Below are 19796 nucleotides of genomic sequence, written 5' to 3'. Positions count from 1 at the left end.
ACGCTTGGGACATTGAAAAACGAAAATAGGCGATAATTTAACCCTATATTGTCCGGCGGAGAAATGTTATTTCTAACAAAATTTAAAATTAGACTGTATTATCACCAATTTAACGCTAATATACTTCAAGAGTGGAGGCTTCCCTTCACGTTTCTATTTATTTTTTGTTTGTTTTCAGTTGGCAAGGGAAACCCTTTCTGTGGGAGAAGCAAGGCAGTTTCTGTTAGCTAACATATATGACTGTAAAATATCAAGAATAAATAAATATAGTAAATAGAGTAAAATAAAATAAAAAAAAAAAACATTAAGATATCAGATAAAATTACGGCTTACAAATGTGTCAACGACGTCAGATTTGCAAATATCCACTCAGGCAGTTTTTGAATTTTATTCGATGATAATATCCTATAAAATAAAAATAAATAAATAGAATTACGCCGATTTAAATCTAGCGCCTTAACTCTAACATTGGAAACAGTAATCCATAAGCATATTTAAGTCAATTTTAAAGTACAATATACAATTATTCGCTGAGATTTAAGTTGTGTGAGTAAAAAACTTTAAGATCAAAATTGTTTCTTTTTCTTTTTTGAGGCATCTGTCTCAAGCTCAAGATTGAAGCAGATACCTCAGAGGGCAAACTCCAACCCTACAAAGTAATTGTAAGGCTATGCAAGTAAATAGGTACGTCATTTTGCATCAAATTCCTTGCATTTTCGTTTAACATAGTTTTCTTCTTAACAAATAGATTCCATTTTGCCGCGCGTCTGTACTCTGATAACAAACAGATGACGTCAAAACTTGGTGAGAATAAAGAAGTACTTGACGTCCTTTGTGCCTTATCAGAGTACAGACGAACGGCAGAATGGAATCTATTTGTTTTATACAATAACCAAGACTTTTGACCACATTTCGTGAGCGAGCATCACTTTGACTGAGTCGATTTAAAAAACTTTCAAGCAAACTTTAAGACCATTTTATATACACACACGCGGTTGTGATCCTATAAATCAGAGTATAATCCAAAAGAGTTTCACTATCAATATTTTCAAAGTTAACCTTTTTGGCCTAAAAATATTAAAGTATGTCAGTCGCTCCACTGTGATTTGTGATCGAGTTATACTCACCATTACTGCATTTCTATCGCCGACAAATTTGGGCAAATATTTCCTTCGTTTTCACGTCACAACAAAGTCTTTTTTTTTTTTTATTATTAAACCTGGTTGAGGTCACTCTCAACGGTCATCGGACAGTTTTCCTTTCTTGCGAAAATTTGCCTATATTTCCTTATGTTTGCAAAAAAAAGGTTTGCAAATCTTTGTTGACCAGTCACCTTTTTTGGACTCTAGACTCTGATTACGTGCGCCTGTCAGACCACTCGATGACGTCAATCGTGTGTCTATACTCTAATCACAAACTCCGCTACACACGTCATAACTCGAGTCAGTTTTACAGTGTTCATTGTATAATGGGTGAGGACCTTTGTTGCCACGGGAAGGTGGGCCGAACGTGCGTGCGTGAATTTTTATTTCGGGGAGAATGGCTGTTGGATATACAATAGCTGAGTGGCTAGAACTTATAAGTCTCTTTCCCAACGTGTTCTTGCAGATCGATATAGTTATACCAAGTTCGCTTCCTACGAGTGCATAAGCAAATCAATTCCCCACATTTCGTTGACGAGTACGCGTACTAAGTAGGATTTATGCGAAAAAAAGTTAGGGTGTTTTAAAGGAATCCAAAAAAAAAAAAAAGTAAGGCGAAATAGCAAAACGTTTATCGGTCAAAATGTATCATAACCGTCACAATTAAGAATTGGTTCATGCTTAGCGTGCGTATATCGAGTTATGGATGCACGCGGGAAGTTTGGAGAGCACGAGAGAAGCGTAAGAGTTGCTCGAAGCGTAACCGAGGGCAACTCTAGCTTCTTGAGTGGTTTCCAAACTTCCCAAGTACATCCATAACTCGATATACGCACAGCTAAAAGCATGAACCAATTATTTTATAACATAGTGAAAATAAAGTAAATAATTCCTGGAAAACAGGCTTTGTTCCCGAGTAATTACAAAATTCTCTGCACAAAAAAAAAAAAAAGGCGAAAATGGTTTCTCATATCGGTTTAATCTTAACGTTTCATGCTTCAAGCTCTTATAAATATACATTTTTTATGGTGTTGTCTCTGTGTAAAAGTTTTTTAATCACACAGCTTGCTCATGCTTCCCCCACCTGACTTGCACACGTCATCGGATAGATGCACGGCCGTGCGTATGTTGAGAAATGTACCATGATGACGTCAATAGGAATTAGATTAGGATGCACGCGCGCTATGTTATAAACTCATTTGTATGTAGAGAAGTGAATTCGCTTCATTAACAGAAATATAAAGCATACCTACGGTGAAACACGGGCATCTGTAAAAGGAGGACCGGGTGGGTGCGGATGGCGTATTACATAATGGGGATGGAAAATGAGGACGAAAACGAATAGTAACAAACTAAGTTCCTTCTAGGTTTGGAAAATATCGTGGTTTAAGATACATTCACTCAAGTGCAGTGCTTGAATACCGTTTTAAATGTCCGAATTGTTTCCTTTTGAATAGCAATTGCTGCCATATAAATATCTATATCTCTTAAACTTATTAGAAGTCGAGTGATTTAACCGACGTAATACAACAGCTCTTGATCGAGCCGAAAAGAGACCGAAACACATCAAGTAATGTTTGGAAAAGTCCTGATCAAAAAGTTATGAATACAACCTTTTGCTTCGTTTGTCTCCTTCTTCCGTTTCATCTGACATAGAACATTTGTCATTGATTTCAATACGGAGTTAGGCCTATAGCAATCCAATAAACGAAACATATCTTAAAGGCCAAAAATAGTATTCGAGTCACAGATATGCTATTTCAAAATTGTTTTCGATTCCTTTCCGGAGGAGAGAGTCAGATTTCTGCACATTTTTGCGACTAGCAAGTGGTGGACGGAGTAGCAGTGCTTTTACCAGCTGCAGAAAAGTTTGGGACAAAAAGTCTATTTTATTTTAAGCCCAGTGATTGGCTAGTAGCACAAGTATCCTAGCAATGATGAAATCGTCACCCAACCAGTAGTTTTTTTTGGGGGATAACATCAAGTGTTTGACCGCTGCGACTTTGCTTCGAAGAAAATTTTTGGTTACCAAGACAATGGAAATACTTTTGTTAAAGACTGAAGGGCCTGTTTGTTTAATTTACGAAATGAAGGAGTGGAAACGAACGAAAAAGACAACATTACCTTACTGTGAGTTTAACTTCACTTTATTTAGGAGAAACTAAACGTGATTTAATCGAACTGCATTTTTCCTATAGCCTATTGGCTGGTCTTTGAAACAGCTTTGAAAATTTTGGCTAAACTTTTAAAATTACGAAGCGGCATTGCAGGGACGACTATTCCCCTAGAAATAAATGGTCAGAAAGCTCTATATAGCCGTGAAGCTTAATAATTGAATAATCTGAAATAAAACTTTTTTTGCAACACTTTTTGTTTATGTTGGAGCGCGGACACCTTAAAACGCAAATTTAGCAATGTTTCTCAAAGTGAATTACGAGCCACTTTGCATAATCAAGGACATCCAAACATACTGCGATTTATCAATGACATAAAAGAAAATAAGGAAACAAAGTGTGAGGATATTGATTCCTGAAAACCTCGGTCACAAAGTCAATGGGCAATTGAAATTTTTTCAATGACTGTCACGCGCTTGGACGCCACAAGAAAAATATTGAAAATTTCCATTATTAGTGCAATCATTTTCTGAGGAACATTAGCATTAAGGGCAAAAAATCCGATAAATCTGGTACCTTTTTAACTTATTTGAAAATACCTATGAAAATACCTATGTACTTTGGAAACAAAGTTTCGCAATGATTTTATTATTTTCTTTAAAAGCCAATCAGCGCAAATGTAAACGGCAGTGGAACACAACCAAAGAATCTTAGTTAACTTTGTGTGTTGGAAATGAATTTGTATGGAAAACGATTAAAATGTGGTACAAAAATAGGATTAGTGTGAGATGCAAGTTTTACGCAGATCACGATGTCAATTCATTGTTAAAAGAATAACTAAGAACAAAAACCAGAAAAAAGTCTAACCACACTTACAAATCCAACAACTTTGATTGCTGAGAAAATATATCTCCTGGTAGCTGCTGGATATTGTTGCTGTCGAGGTACCTACAGATAAAACAACAATCATTTTGATTTAATCATCGATAATAGCTAAGACTAAGTAGAAAGCTGAGATAATTTATTTAAAGCAATAGGCTGTTTAATTTAATTACAGAAGGGGACAGGGCTGAATTGAAGGTGGGCGGGGCTAATTTTGAATAAAAAATGTTGACATTGGGTTTTCTGTCCTTAGCTTTCCTGTTTTCGTTTTGTTTACGCGGACAATAGCTATCCTTTGCTTTTTTTAACGAGTGTTTGTTTGTAACAATGCACACTTTCCGGTATTTAAAAAAAATCAAAACAGGCCATTTTCAAAAGCTTTTCCTTTAAGGCTGTCGAGAAGAAATTAATATGACGCCCTATTGCAAGCTACTACCAACGCATAATAAATCAGGTCTGAAAACAAATTTAAAATCGAGTAAAAGCATTACCAAAATTCTAAGGTTTCGCCGTTTATGGTATTAAGGATTATGAATGAAAAACGTATTTCGATCTGCACTGCTATAGCCCGGGTCGAAACCTTTTAATTTTTATTGTAATTCCGGTTTTCTCCCCCCCCCCCCCCCCCCTCTCACAACCTGGATAAAAACCCCTCAGTTTATAAGCCCATCTAAAATCCCTCACGAAGTTGTGTAAGCTCAGGGTTCGATAAGCGTCAGTTAGAGCGCTTAAGGATCATTAATTAAGTCCCAACAGGTGCTTTGATATTTAGTGGTATTCCCTCATTACAAGGGGTCTGTTATTGTGAAAGCTGTCGAATGTACCCATAACTTCTTCAATAGATGTTTCAGCTTCGTAAGATTGTTTTTGCTCGTTTTGTAATTTAATTATATTCAAATTGCTTGAGCCCATCCAAAACGCATTCTTTTGGTCTCACGAGGCGCAATCTTTTTTAGCAGATGACGTTCATTCGAATGGTATAGGGCAATAAAAATTGTATCGTAGTTTTTGAAATGCTTGCGTTTATTTTGATAATATTTAGTTGCTTATTGTTAAAACTAGTCACCAGTTCCATTATTCATTTTCATGGTTTTCGTTGCTGTGTTGCGTCGGCAGCTGTTTTTTTGTTTGGTTGTTACGCATGCAGTATCTCGGCCATGATAGTAGGATGTTTCTATTTACGTGTACAACCCAGTACTGGTAGCGTGCCCAAACAAAATCTTATTTTTTGCCTCTGGACCTCTGTGTCCTTAAATCATGTCCACATTGGCATTTCAGTTCAATGCTCTCGTTTCCAGCACCTGGGACACCCATGAACTCCCTTTTGTTGATTTACGCATTCTTATTTAACTTTTTTAAACTTCATGACAAGCTTTGTCCTCTCGCAGACCGCGCATCCGAGAGCGCCTCACGGCCGATCAAACAAGCATGCTCGATCGATACCATCGACCTCGGCTGTAACTGCTGTCCATCCTGAGACTGCCACACAGACTAGTGCAAACATCGATGTGGAGGCTATCACAACCGACGTCGCCAGCGCGGTGCAGGCCACCTCGACACATCAACTCTGCACATAGGCAAGCCAACAGCCAGTAAGAGTGCAAGTACCACAATGGTTCCCGTGTCCGTTAAAGAGGAGATGTCCGTGGAGTACATGGGTTTCGGCCTCCTAGTTTCAGTAACCCCAAGTTCTGACCGCTACTCCATATCAGTCAATACTTCTACTCCCATTTCGGGCGCAGAGCTTACTCTCGAGCCTTGTAAGCCTCCGAAAAAGAACACTAATATTAACCAACGGATGTCTGCATTTAATACCTTCGTTGCAATTTACGTAGAACTTTGTGTTTCCTAGCGAGGCACCTCAACTTATGATATCTTGGAAAATCGTAAGAGATATTGCTGCTAAATTCGGCGATTGGGTATTTTTGCGATGAGCAACTTCGCCTTCTACTGCAAACTGCTCCTAATAAGTATCCTTGTGATGAAGTTCATTGGGAACTGTGGCTAAAAGTGACATTTCGTGGCCAACCATCTCCCTGTACAGGTTACAAACCACAAGTAATTGACCCCGGTCCTACATGTCGTCATTTCCGAAAGGAACATGTTGGACTTTTAACTAAGCGGGCCGCACGGTCTCAGAGCATCCAGCGTGCTGCATGTACTCAATGATTTTCAATTTACCGCTAACACTAAAGAGAAGTGTCTGTCAGATCTGACTAGCTTTTGAAGTACGTGTCAATTTCTTGACGTCCCCAGCATCGCCGAGGAAAAAAAACCGTTGGTCCCGCTACCTCGCTACAGTTTGTAGGTATCATGCTTGACTCTGTTTTTCAAGGGGCTAGGCTCCCAGAAGATAACCTTCAAAAATGTTACACACTTTTAATTTCGTTTTACTTAAGTCAGAAGGTGTCTCTTAAGGAGCTCCAATCACTAATTGGACTTCTAAATTTTTCTTGCTCAGTCATCCTACCAGGCCTAGGTTTCTTCGTCGTCTTATTGATCTTACGATAGGTCTGACAGCGCCCACATCACCGCATACGTTTAAGCAAAGACGATAAAGCCGATTTGCAGGTTTGGATTCAATTTCTGGTGGGTTTCAATGACCGAGCTTTCTTTTTAGACGACCTGTGGTTAACGTCACCCACGCTTAAAGGGACGCAGTCACCTGGTGCACATGCGCATTAGATACCATTTCTTAGCTGATTTGCATATCACACTTCATCCGTAAGTCTCGCGCTGAGAAAAATCTAAACAAACCTTGTGGAGTCGAAGTGCCAGTCAAAATAATTATAGTGATTATTGACCTAATGCCATATTAGAACACTCATTTTCTTGATACCATGGAAAATTTACTGATGGAGTTGTCCAGGGAAACCAAACGTTAACAAATACCTTTGAAGTCGAAGAATCATTTAATTGTTTATTTCGGCACGGTATCCAGTCGAGTGAAAAATTATCGTAGCTGTTTCTACGTTTGACAGTGTTTGCATAAGAAGCAAATCGAGTTTAGATATTAGAGAATATGTCAATTTTAAAACGTAGCGAGTCGCCTGAACTGCAGTGTAGCGAAACGACTTTGTAGCGAAGCTACCGATAAGCTTTATTTTTGCTTTCAATCGGCATATACTTTGCGTTTAATTTATAATTTCGTTTCTACAACTTCTCCGTTATCTAAATTTAGGGACCAAACCCATGTCATTACAAGAACGCTTGCTCGACCCGTAGAAAACAAGGTTCTAAGAGAGGTTTTCCTTGTCGAGGAGATAATCGACTGTGTACCGAAGCTTGTGTTCGTCTGAGCTCCAAACCAAGCAGCTATATATGACGCGAAGTTCGAATCGTTTACGAAGATTCCCTCCGCACAAACCTTTCGCCAGGTTGAGAAAATACGATTTTAATTTCCAAATATTTATAATGGAGATTTGTTTTCCAATGTTTTTGATTGACTTCTCTCGTTAAATTGGTCAACGCAGGCGACTTCTCCCGCCCGGCGCCTTCACGTTTCCTACCTCTTCTTTTCATGTTCCGTTGGAGACGCGATCCATACTGTTTTTAACCAAATATGATAAAATAATACCATAGGATGAGCAAAAGCATACTCAGAAACAGGTTACGTTTCCAGTAAAAGATTGAAAATCCAATAAAACACTGGGAAGATTGAAGCGGATTTCTAGATGCATTCGACGCGTACTTTTGATTTCAGGTTGAGGTGGACGTTTTTCAAAATTGACAAAACTAGTTTCCAGGTCAGCGCGGTCACAAAGGTGACTATGTCCCTTTACGCTGTTCACTGATGCAGTGGGAAAGAAAGGCTATGGTTCAGTTTTTGGCAGAAAATGTTTTATGGTTCATAGCCTGAGTCAAGCAGCTTAATTTTTTCCCATCGTAACGGGCATTACATTGCGTATTGGGGGGCCAACAATATCCAATAAATGCGTTTGTTTTGTGACAGACAATGCAGCTCAAGATGAAGTTATTAACCGGCAAACTTCAAAACATAACCACATTATACTACTGGTCAGGGACTTTCCTTAAGTACAACCATTGCGCAGAATGCCTATTGTTCCTGTACGGCAAAAATTATAGATCTGCCCCAGTTGTTCAAAGGCCCGATAACTTTATCCGCTGGATAAGGCACTATTCAAGTCTAAAATATACTTCACGTTAATTGTTGTCCAAGGTTTTCGTACACTCCCAAACTTAACTGTGGTTAGAGTGTGTATGTTCGCTTGTACACGAGGAAATACTGAAATCTTTGCACAGATTGAAACTGTCGGATAGTGACTTATCCACAGGATAAAGTTATCCGGCTTTTGAACAACTGGAGCCTGCTATACGTAATATTGACGGTGAAGCGTAAACTGAATGACAGTCATTGGTCTAAATTTACGCGCGCCCTGCTCCGCCGAGAATACCGTTTACCTCATCAACTTGTCGCAGCGAAGCTAAAAGACAAATCGCTTCTGAAAACGGCCCCCATACAAAAAATTGCCTATTTTTGTCCATTTTTAAACGCAAAAAGCGAATTCTTACACCTTCTGCATCCACTTACTTTTCGGCTTAAATTGAAGATACAACCTTTTTCTTCAAAAAGCCACGCGTGAAAGTTAAAGTTTTAACTACAGGAAATCAGAAAAGTAAGTTTTATCAACCCTAGTGGTCTAATTTGGGCCCTTTCTTCTCTTATTCAGGCCATTTCATGGCACGCACGCATTCGAATTTGCTGCTTCACCGGTTATAAATAATTAATGATGTCCAGGCATTCTGCGCGATGATTCTCCTTTAGCACGGGATTAAAAGCGCTGAATTGTTACACGAGCATCGAAAATCGCAGTCCAATAGACTTATTCTATGGATAATTCATTTGCACCGAAAATTAGAATTATACCATAAGTCTTGCTCAAGGTATGAATCATCAACTCGTAAGTGGCACCAAAGCTGACGTGATGCGATAACAACAGCAGTCGTGAAAGGCTTTAGTTATGATGGGGTAAAATAAACGCTCAGATTTAGTCGCTTCGCTACGTGTTTCCCTCACGATGTTGCCACGTAGGTGTTGTTCCCCTGCCTTTCGGATGCCACACTGCTTGTCTTGATTAGGCGCCTGACGAATACTAGTAGCATAGTGGTACAAACGTCTCCTTCCACACCCGTATGTGACACAAAACAACATTGGTCATATGTGACGCAAAAACCATTTGTCCAACAAGGGATTAACTTTTGCACAACATCAGTTGTTTATTAAAAAAACACCAGGAGTTTGGGAAACTCGACGTCATGCTGATTATTTTCCGTTTACGCCTTGAAGAACCCGTTAGGATCAAGAAAATGAGAAATTCATGAACTCGACACTTTGATCTTTGCTGATTGTGTAGAAAAAGTAAGCGGACTGATGTCAACACTAGAGCGAGGCATACTGGAAGCGACTGCTCAAAAATGGATTTATCCAATTAGAGAACGGTTGCACGAATGACTTGTCGTGGTTGTACAATGTTTCTTTAAAACATGGAACAGAACTTTCGTGTAGTTTAATTTTGATATCATTATCAGCATATACTGTCAGAAACATTAAAGAGTAATGGGTTTTTGAACGCCTTTGCTTGTAGACTTCTGCAAAAAATAAACTGTAATGTTTAGGACAATCGAACAACAGCACTGGAAAATTTCGTTTCCTTGTTAAAAGATTTAAAGATAGGAGTAGAATACTGTTGTACTAACAGTAGTTTTAAGTTTGCAAGCATGTTTCGGCATAGCTATGTCACTTTCAGTAAGTAATATAAACTAAGAATTTCAGATCACTTCGATTAACCATAACGTAAACTGCCGGCCTACAATAACATAAAGACAATACTGATAAGAAAAAAAAGACCTTAAAAAATCATGGAATGCATTTTTGTTTCCTAACTCTTGCTTTAAGCCGATCCAGAAGAACATCTCATTATTTCAATGTGTTGAAATGTTCTTTATTCAGAACTTCAGCCAACTTTCTACTGACTACCATGTGGTGAAGAGAGAGGTACGTTTATGAAAAGCTACTTTTCGTAACTCATCCAATTAAAAACAAGCAGTGGAAATGACTGTTACAGATCAGCGCACGAAACTTTAGCCGCCGATGGTCGGAGCTCCGATTGTTAAATTTCTTGATATTTTTTGTTGGTTTCCGCTTTGAATTTTTAATGGTTATTGTTATTAAATTGCATGGTAGGAAAAGAGACGTTCAACTTTCAGCTTGCCTGGTACGTTGTGTTTAGGATCTGGGCTGGTCTGAAATCTTGTTTATCTCCTTTCCTCTACTCTTATTACGTGCAAGCAAAACCCTTCAAATGGCTAAAAGTCGCTGTTTTGAGCCACGAGAACGACAGAGCAGAACGACTAAGGCAAGTTTACCACTAAAATTAACCTTTCGGCATTGCCGTACATTCCTTTATACCGTACTTTTTAGAATACTCTCCCTTCCCCCCGCCCACATCCAAGGATTGAACCAAGAACCCATTGCACGTAAACCAAGCACGCGCTACATTCCATTCAGCACCAGGATCAGATCAGCGTAAAAATGAATAATTAACAATTATTCCATGAGCGCGCGTTGGATATGAGATGGTAAATAGCCAACGAGGCGCGAAGCGCCGAGTTGGCTATAACTAATCTCATATCCAACAAGCACGAATGGAATAATTGTTTTATTAAATTCTCCGCGTTTGGACATTGCTGTTGAAGTTTACCGAATTTTTATATTTTAAGAAAAAATTTCTTTCAAATTTAAACGACCGGATGTTGAGGCAACCTCCGACCAAAGCGCGCGAAACCTAAAGATCACATGACACGCGCAGCGCTTTGCAAACGGAGTTGAATGAAAAATCGAAAGCGAAGAAAATCGGACACAGTCGGACATCTAAAATTCAAGAAACGTTTAAATGTACGAAATATAACCTTTCTGAGACTAGCATTCAAGTGCTTTTGAAGTTCCAGCTCATCGAGAAGCGTAATAGTTGTGCACATTTGAGCAAATGTTCTGCTATACGGTGCCGAGCGAAGGAAGAGATCAGGGCAAGGACGGCTTTTATCATGCTGAACTGAATTCCTCGCGGACGATTTAAAACACTTCAGGCACGTCCAAGTGTACGAGGTACAACCTCACTGAGACAAGCATTCAGTGCAAGTTTTTAAACTTCAAGCTTATTTGAGAAGCGTAAGAGCTGTGCACGTTAGTGCAAATGTTTTGCTGAGTGGTGCCGAGCGACGGAAACGAACATTATGGCCGCCGCTCGTACGGATTTCATAGATGAACCATCTGAAGTCCTCGTAAATTCGTAAAAACATATAGGCAGGCATGAAGCCATCCTGAGATTTTTGAAGGTAACCGGTTGTTATTGTTGTTGTTATGTGATCTAAAAAATCGTAAAATCTTGCAATTTTGAAGATTTTACAGGAAACTTCAGAGATACGTACCATTAAATAGTGTCCGGAACTTTGTGGCTTTTATTGTTGTTATATTGAGATGGCATTGTTTGGTATTTCTTTCTTTTCCTTTTTTTTTTCTACATTTTTCCGAAGAAACTTTTGCTTCCCGCCGAAAAGAAAATTAGCTTAGTGACACCTGGGGCTTTCGTTTTCCATATAAGGTCAAACTACGGTATATGAGCTGATAACCGGGATTCAGTGAACCAATCAGAACGCTGGAAATGCATTATCCGAGGCTGAGAATTTAATAATTGGTTATATCTAGCTACGCAGTTTCCGAAATCTAAACCAGTACTTTCATACCGGTGGAGTAAAGTACGTCTTTTATGTAGTTTTTTTTTTTTTTTTGTCCTAACGAATTAAGATTTGTGTTAACAAGATCGTCGGAATCTACGGTATTGACCATCAATCAATTAAACAATTTAAAAGACCAAATGTTATCGTAAACAGTTCTTTTTTAAGAAACTTCAAAATCGCTAACTATTCAGAGCATTTCGTTGCCTTTCAAATGTCATCAATACTTGTGGACAACATATAAGTTACAGTTTACGAGAGGAGTCGACAAAGCGAATATTAACATGGTAAGGGTGGCGGGATTTCTAAGTCCAATTAGCTTTTCTAGGACTAATAAAACCTCTGAGAATGATTTGAATTGAAGTTATTTTAACAGTTTGGCGGTTCTTTGTTCTCGCACCTTGTTTTGAAAATTTGAACCTTTGAAACCGCACTTTGACGGCATTTTGAAATTTTTGAGAATCTCTCAAAATTAAAAAGTCGCTAGAACTTTTAAATATGATTTTAAAAAGAGTTCACCAAAGGATATTTTCGGACAGAATATGACCAATTCGCCAAATGTACTCGTTGACGGAGGATTCTTGATCCTTACAGGCAGCCTCTCTTAATATATTAACGTAACTGATTGAAACGCAAAGAATATTTTAAGTCAAGAAAAATAGGGGGACAGAGAGGTAGACCACAGTATAGCCCTTGGAACATGTGAATTTCACTTAAGTTTTTTTAAACGTCATGGAAGCAGAAGTCTGTTTCCCGAAATTTAAGCAAATTGGCATTTTGCGTCCTCGACTGCGTTTGAGACGGAACAAATATTCCACCCGTTGTCAAGTCGCTCGTGTAGTCGTACCATTCTTTGTCTTAATATTCCTTCTTCTTATTTTCTTTTAGAAGTTGGCAAGTTTATATGAGATTATTTAATTCCAAAAAAATTAGTGTTGGTGTTATTTATCCTACACCACTCATCACACTACATGAAGCCATCAACGAGTAATGGATATAAGGTTCTCGAACGCTTAAATTGCTGACGAAATAATCCAAACATAAACTGCGATGTGTTTGAGAATTGAAAGAGGGCTATTACAAATTTAGGTTTTACGTAAAAGAAAAAGATGGAAAAAAGGTACGTAGCAATAGAAAATTTGAAATAATATAGAAACGAAATTTTAGGTAAATATTTTTAAATTGTTAAACGTTTCGTAGTTGTGGGATCATTTGTTCCAGAATTTTCTCCTAGTCTTCGCTTGCTTGTACGGGCGCAGCGTGATTAAAATAGAATCTTAGTTTCTGAAATAAAAAAAAAATTGCGTTCATCCTTCTTAAGTTGTCCAGAATTTACAATAAAGTAGGCCAGCTGTTCGTGTTTGTTTTTATATCCTGTTTTCAGTTTCTCGGAGCTTCAATACAGGAAATATCTCCGCACCTTGTTTAAAACTTCATCTTTAAGGTTGAAATTACAACTCAGAAATGTTTTAGCCTGTCGTCTTAACTATATTTCAATTTGTACGGTGTTCATCTTTGGAAGGTTGTAAAAGGGGCATGATTTGAAGTTGTACTGCGGTTCCTATTTAGGTGGACTAAGCAGTTCATGGGTTGACTGGAATATCGTGCTAAACGAGTTTTTGCATAGTTCGTAGCTCTGGCACATAAGGATGACAAATAAAAACGTTCTAGTTTCGACTCGCACAATAGATCTAGGGAAAGCTTTCTTGGATGCTCTTTCAGTATCGTTAGAAAAATATAGTGGCAAGGTATGATGGAAACACGCGCTCCCTATTCGAATACAGCCGTTTGTTAGCCTTTTTGGTTGATTCAGTGATGTGGTCGTTGCAAAACAAGTTACTTGACATTGTTAGCGTGAGGATTTTTGCGCTATTTACTCGCCTAGATCTTTTCCGCTGAAATTTGTAGGAACGAAAACGTGTTTGCTCGTGATTAATAATTATTTACATTTGTCTTCTCTGAGTTTCTGACCGTATTCTTATTTCGGTTACAAGGCTATAGCGCAACAATTTGCAAAAAAACCGTAGAAAATACGATTGAGTAAGGTAGTAAACTTTTGAGTGAACATTTCTGTTAAAAAAAATAAATTTTACTTCATTTGTACTGTTAGCGTTATGTGCTTTGGACGCCTTTGTTTCGGAATACAGTTATTCATTATACTGCAAATAACACCTACGACAAAAAAAAAATATAATGATTGCAACAAAAGCGACATAAAAATACCATTAAAATATTAAAGCATAATTTAATTTTGTATATAAGTAGACTGCAATCTATTAAAAGGAACCTCCACTTTAACAAATAATTCACGTTAAATAGTTGGAAGCGGTCTGTTTAAATTCTTAGCTTAAAAGGTAGAAATAACATTCAATACATAGATATGATTTTTGCTTATTGACTTTCTTAAATTTCCCATGCACCGCCATTCTGAATTACTGACTTCCACGGTTATGAAACAATACTTAGGGCAACCGTACGACTGCATGAAATCCAACATGTTGACGCTTAGGACATTGAAAAGGGAAAATATGCAATAATCTAACCCTCTGTTGTCCGGCGGAGAAATATCATTTCTAACAAAACTTTAATTTAGACTGTATTTTCACCAATTTAACGTTAACATACTTCAAGAGTGGAGGTTTCTTTTCACGTTTCTATTTGTCTTTTTGTTTACAGTTGGCAAGAGAAACCCTTTCTGTGCGAGAAGCAAGCCTGTTTCTGTTCACTAACATACAAGACTATAAAATATAAAGAATAAATAAATATAGTAAATAAAGTAAAATAAATAACGTTAAGATGACAGACAAAATTACAGCTTACAACGTCAGATTTGCAAATATCCCCTCAGGCAGTTTTTGGATTTTATTCGATGACAAACCCCCCCCCCCCCCCCCCCTTTCCTAACGTTTTCTTGCAGATTGATAAAGGAATAATTAAAAAAAAGTCAGACGAGATGTCAAAACGTTTATCTGTCAAAATGTACCATCATCATTACGAATTCATTTGTATGTAAAGAATTGCATTCGCTTCATTGACAAGAAATTTATTGATACCTACGGCGAAACATAGGCATCTGTAAAAGGAGGACCGGATGGGTGCAGATGGCATTACAGAATGGGGATGGAAAATGAGGATGGAAACGAATAGTGACAAACTAACTTGCCTCCAAGTTTGGAAAAAATACCATCGTTTAAAATAAGTTTACTTCAGCTCAGCGCATAAAAACTGTTTTTAGTGTTCGATTTGTTTCTTTTGAGGAGCGATCGTTGCAATATAAATATCTATAAAAAGACAACATTACTTCACCGTGAGTTTAATTTGACTTTATTTGGGAGAAACTAAACTTGTTTTAATCGAACTGCATTTTTCCTATAGCCCATCGGCTGGTCCTAGAAATGAAATTTCCCCCCCAAAAATGGGAAATTAGACTGTATTTTTAACAATTTAACGTTAACATACTTCAAAAGTGGAGGTTTCCCTTCACGTTTCTATTTGTTTTTTTTTTTTTTTGTTTATGGTTGGAAAGCTGTGCCAGAAGCAACGCTGTTTCTGTTAACTAACATACATGACTGTAAAATATAAAGAATAAGTAAATATAGTAAATAAAGTAAGATAAATAAAGTTAAGATGACAGACAAAATTACAACTTACAAATATCTCAACATCGTCAGATTTGCAAATATTCCCTCAGGCAGTTTTTTAATTTTATTCGATGACAAACCCCTAGAAAAAAAAAATTAATAAATAGAATTAAGCCAATTTAAATCTAGCGCCTCAAACATAAAATTACAAGCAATAATCCATAAGCATAGGCAAGTCAATTTAAAAAAGCAATATACAATTATTCGCTGAGGCCTATATTGTGTGAGTAATAATCTTCAAGATCAAAGTTTTTACTCTTTCTTTTTTCGAGATATCTGTCTCAAGCTCATAATTGAGCCAGGTACCTTGACGGGCAAACTCCAACCTTACAAAGCAACTGTAAGGCTATGCACGTAAATAAGTACGTCATTTCCCATCAAATTCCTTGCCTCTTCGTCCAACATGGTTTTCTTTTTAACAAATAGATTTAATTTTGCCGCGCGTCTGTACTCTGATAACGCACAGATGACGTTAAAACGTGGTGAACAAAGAAAACGCTACGAGCCGCAGGCTAATAGCGTGACTGATGTTCCTACCACCTTTTGACGTTCTTTCTGCGTTATCAGAGTACAGACCCACGGCAAAATGGAATCCATTTGTTTTATACAACAACCAAGACTTTTGACTACATTTAGTGAGCGAGAATCACTTTGACTGTGTCGATTCAAAAACTTTCAAGCAAACTTTAAGACCATTTTATATACACACACGCGGTTGTGATCCTACAAATTAGAGTATAATCCAAAAGAGATTCACTAACAATATTTTCAAAGGTAACCTTTTTGGCCTAAAAATATTAAAGCATGTCAGTCGCTTCACGGTGATTTGTGATCGAATTATACTCGCCATTACCGTATTTCTATCGGCGACAAATTTGGGCAAATATTGTCTTCCTTTTCACGTCACAACAAAGTCGTATTTTTTAAAACCTGGTTGAGGTCACTCTCAATGGTCATCGGATAGTTTTTCTTTCTTGCAAAAATTTGCTTATATTTCCCTATGTTTGCAAAAATAGTTTGCAAATCTTTGTTGACCAGTCACTCTTTCTGGACCCTTAGACTCTGATTACGTGCGCCTGTAAAACCACTCAATGACGTCAATCGTGCGTCTAAACTCTGATCACAAATTCCGCTACACACATCATAGCGCGAGTTTTACACTGTTCATTGTATAATGAGTGAAAGCCTTTGTTGCCATGGGAAGGTGCGCCGAACCTGCGTGCATGTGTTTGTATTTCGGAGAGAAGGGCTGTTGAACTACAATAGCCGAGTGGCCAGAACTTATAAGCCTCTTTCCCAACGTTTTCTTGCAGATCGATACAGTTATGCTAAGTTCGCTTCCTACGACTGCATAAGCAAATAAATTCCCCATATTTCGTTGACGAGTACGCGTACCAAGTAGGATCTATGAGAAAAAATTTGTGGTGTTTTAAAGGAATAAAAAAAGGTCAGACGAAATGTCAAAACGTTTATCGGTCAAAATGTACCATCATTGTCACAAATTCATTTCTACGTAGAGAAATGAATTCGCTTCATTAACAGGAATATAAAGCATACCAACGGTGAAACACGGGCATCTGTAAAAGGAGGACCGAGTGGGTGCGGATGGCGTATTACATAATGGGGATGGAAAATGAGGACGAAAACGAATAGTGACAAACTAAATTCCTTTTAGGTTTGGAAAATATCGTGGTTTAAGATACCTTCACTCAAGTTCAGTGCTTGAAAACCGTTTTAAGTGTCCGAATTGTTTTCTTTTGAAGAGCGATTGTTGCCATATAAATGTCTATATCTCTTAAACTTATTAGAAGTGCGAGTGATTTAACCGACGTAATACAACAGTACTTGATCGAGCTGAAAAGAGACTGAAACACATCAAGTAATGTTTGGAAAAGTCCTGATCACAAAGTTATGAATACAACCTTTTCCTTCGTTTGTCTCCTTCTTCCGTTTCATCTGACATAGAGGATTTGTCATTGATTTCAATACGCAGTTAGGTTTCTAGCAATCCAATAAACTAAGCATATTTCAAAGCCCAAAAATAGCATTCGAGTTACAGATATGCTATTTCAAAATTTTGTTGTCGATTTCTTTCAGGAGGGGAGAGTCAGCTTTCTGCACATTTTTACGACTAGCAAGTGGTGGACGGAGTAGCAGTGCTCTTACCAGCTGCATGCAGAAAAGTTTGGGAAAAAAGTCTATTTTATTTTAAGCCAAGTGATTGGCCAGTAGCACAAGTATCCTAGCAATGATTAAATCGTCACCCATCCAGTAGATTTTTTTGGGATAACATCGAGTGTTTAACCGCTGCGACTTTGCTTCGAAGAAAACGTTTGGTTACCAAGACAATGGAAAAACTTTTGTTAAAGACTGAAGGGCCTGTTTGTTTAATTTACGAAATGAAGGAGTGGAAACGAACGAAAAAGACAACATTACCTTACTGTGAGTTTAACTTCACTTTATTTAGGAGAAAGTAAACGTAATTTAATCGAACTGCATTTTTCCTATAGCCCATTGGCTGGTCTTCGAAACAGCTTTGAAAATTTTGGCTTAATTTTTTAAAATTATGAAGCGGCATCGCAGGGACGACTATTCCCCTAAAAATAAATGCTCAGAAGCTCTATATAGCCGTAAAGCTTAATAATTGAATAACCTGAAATAAAACGTTTTTTGCAACACTTTTTGTTTATGTTGGAGCGCGGACACCTTAAAACGCAAATTTAGCAGTGTCTCTCACAATGAATTACAAGCCGCTTTGCATAATCAAGAACATCCAAACATACTGCGATTTATCAATGACATAAAAGAAAATAAGGAAACAAAGTGTGAGGATATTGATTCCTGAAAAACTCGATCACAAAGTCAATGGGCAATTGAAATTTTTTCGATGACTGTCACCCGCTTGGACGCCACAAGAAAAATCTTAAAAATTTCGCAACATCCTCACAAACTTTAGTGCAATCATTTTCTGAGGAACAATAGCATTAAGGGCAAAAAATCCGATAAATCTGGTACCCTTTTAAACTAATTGAACGGTGGGAATACACGAAAAACTCGAGTTCTGGACACCAAGAGAATTCTACAGTTTTCGCACAAAGTTTTGACTGGCTACGTTTCACAACTTAGGTACCTCCTTAGGAGGCTTGTGGCAAAGTATTCCACAAATATAAAGCCCAGGACATAATTTTTTTATAACATAAAGGCTATAGCTGCACTACTTCTTGAGCCCAAATTACATCAAAAGCTTGAACTTTCGCTCCTTGTGAAAATTCTTTAAGTTCTTATTCTTTCCTGTTATTTATAGTTCAATTTGATACTTTACAGTTAATAAGGCAATAAACGAGTAATTAGTAGATTGCCACTCAACGCACGCAGGCAGATTCTCGTGACAAAACACTAGTAATTCTAAAGTGCCATGTAAATACTTATGTACTTTGGAAACAAAGTTTCGCAATGATTATATTATTTTCTTCAAAAGCCAATCAGCGCAAATGTAAACGGCAGTGGAACGCAATCGAAGAATCTAAGTCAACGTTGTTTGTTGGAAATGAATTTGTAAGGAAAACGATTAAAATGTGGCACAAAAATAGGATTAGTGTGAGATGCAAGTTTTACGCAGGTCACGAATTCAATTGATTATTAAAAGAAAAACCGAGAAAAAAAAAAACAGGAACAAAGGTTAATCAGACTTACAAACGCAACAACTTTGATTGCTGAGAAAATATATCTCCTGGTAGCTGCTGGATATTGTTGCTGTCGAGGTACCTACAGATAAAACAACAATCATTTTGATTTAATCATCGATAAGAGCTAAGACTAAGTAGAAAGCTGAGATAATTTATTTAAAGTAATAGGCTGTTTGATTTAATTACAGAAGGGGACAGGGCTGAATGGAAGGTGGGAGGGGCTAATTTTGAAAGAAAAATGTTGACATTGGGTTTTCTGTCCCTAGCTTACCTGTTTTCGTTTTGTTTACGCGGACAATAGCTGTCCTTTGCTTTTTTTAACGAGTGTTTGTTTGTAACAATGCACACTTTCAGGTATTTAAAAAAAATCAAAACAGGCCATTTTCAATAGCTTTTCCTTTAAGGCTGTCGAGAAGAAATTAATGTGACGCCCTATTGCAAGTTACTACCAACGCATAATAAATCAGGTCTGAAAACAATTTTAAAATCGAGTAAAAGCATTACCAAAATTCTAAGGTTTCGCCGTATATGGTATTATGGATTATGAATGAAAAACGTATTTCGATCTGCACTACTATA

The 19796-nt window shown here is 37.5% G+C and overlaps 1 protein-coding gene across 1 annotated transcript in view; it reads right to left on the bottom strand.

Moving 5' to 3' along the window:
• Positions 1-19278, bottom strand: part of LOC146482818 (uncharacterized) — a 410856-nt gene extending 391578 nt beyond the window's left edge. Inside the window, exons 1-3 of the mRNA XM_085106651.1 lie at positions 19225-19278; positions 4130-4201; positions 334-405 (exon numbers count right to left, since the gene is read on the bottom strand). The gene's annotated coding sequence lies outside the window, so the exon portion shown is untranslated. The remainder of the gene's footprint in view (positions 1-333; positions 406-4129; positions 4202-19224) is intronic.
• Positions 19279-19796: the final 518 nt, after the last annotated feature.

Source organism: Pavona decussata, unplaced genomic scaffold (genome assembly GCF_977016875.1).
Source record: "Pavona decussata unplaced genomic scaffold, jaPavDecu1.1 SCAFFOLD_42, whole genome shotgun sequence".
Lineage (NCBI taxonomy): Eukaryota > Metazoa > Cnidaria > Anthozoa > Scleractinia > Agariciidae > Pavona > Pavona decussata.
The sequence above is the reverse complement of the archived record's forward strand: the minus strand, read 5'-3'. Positions and strand labels throughout refer to the sequence as shown.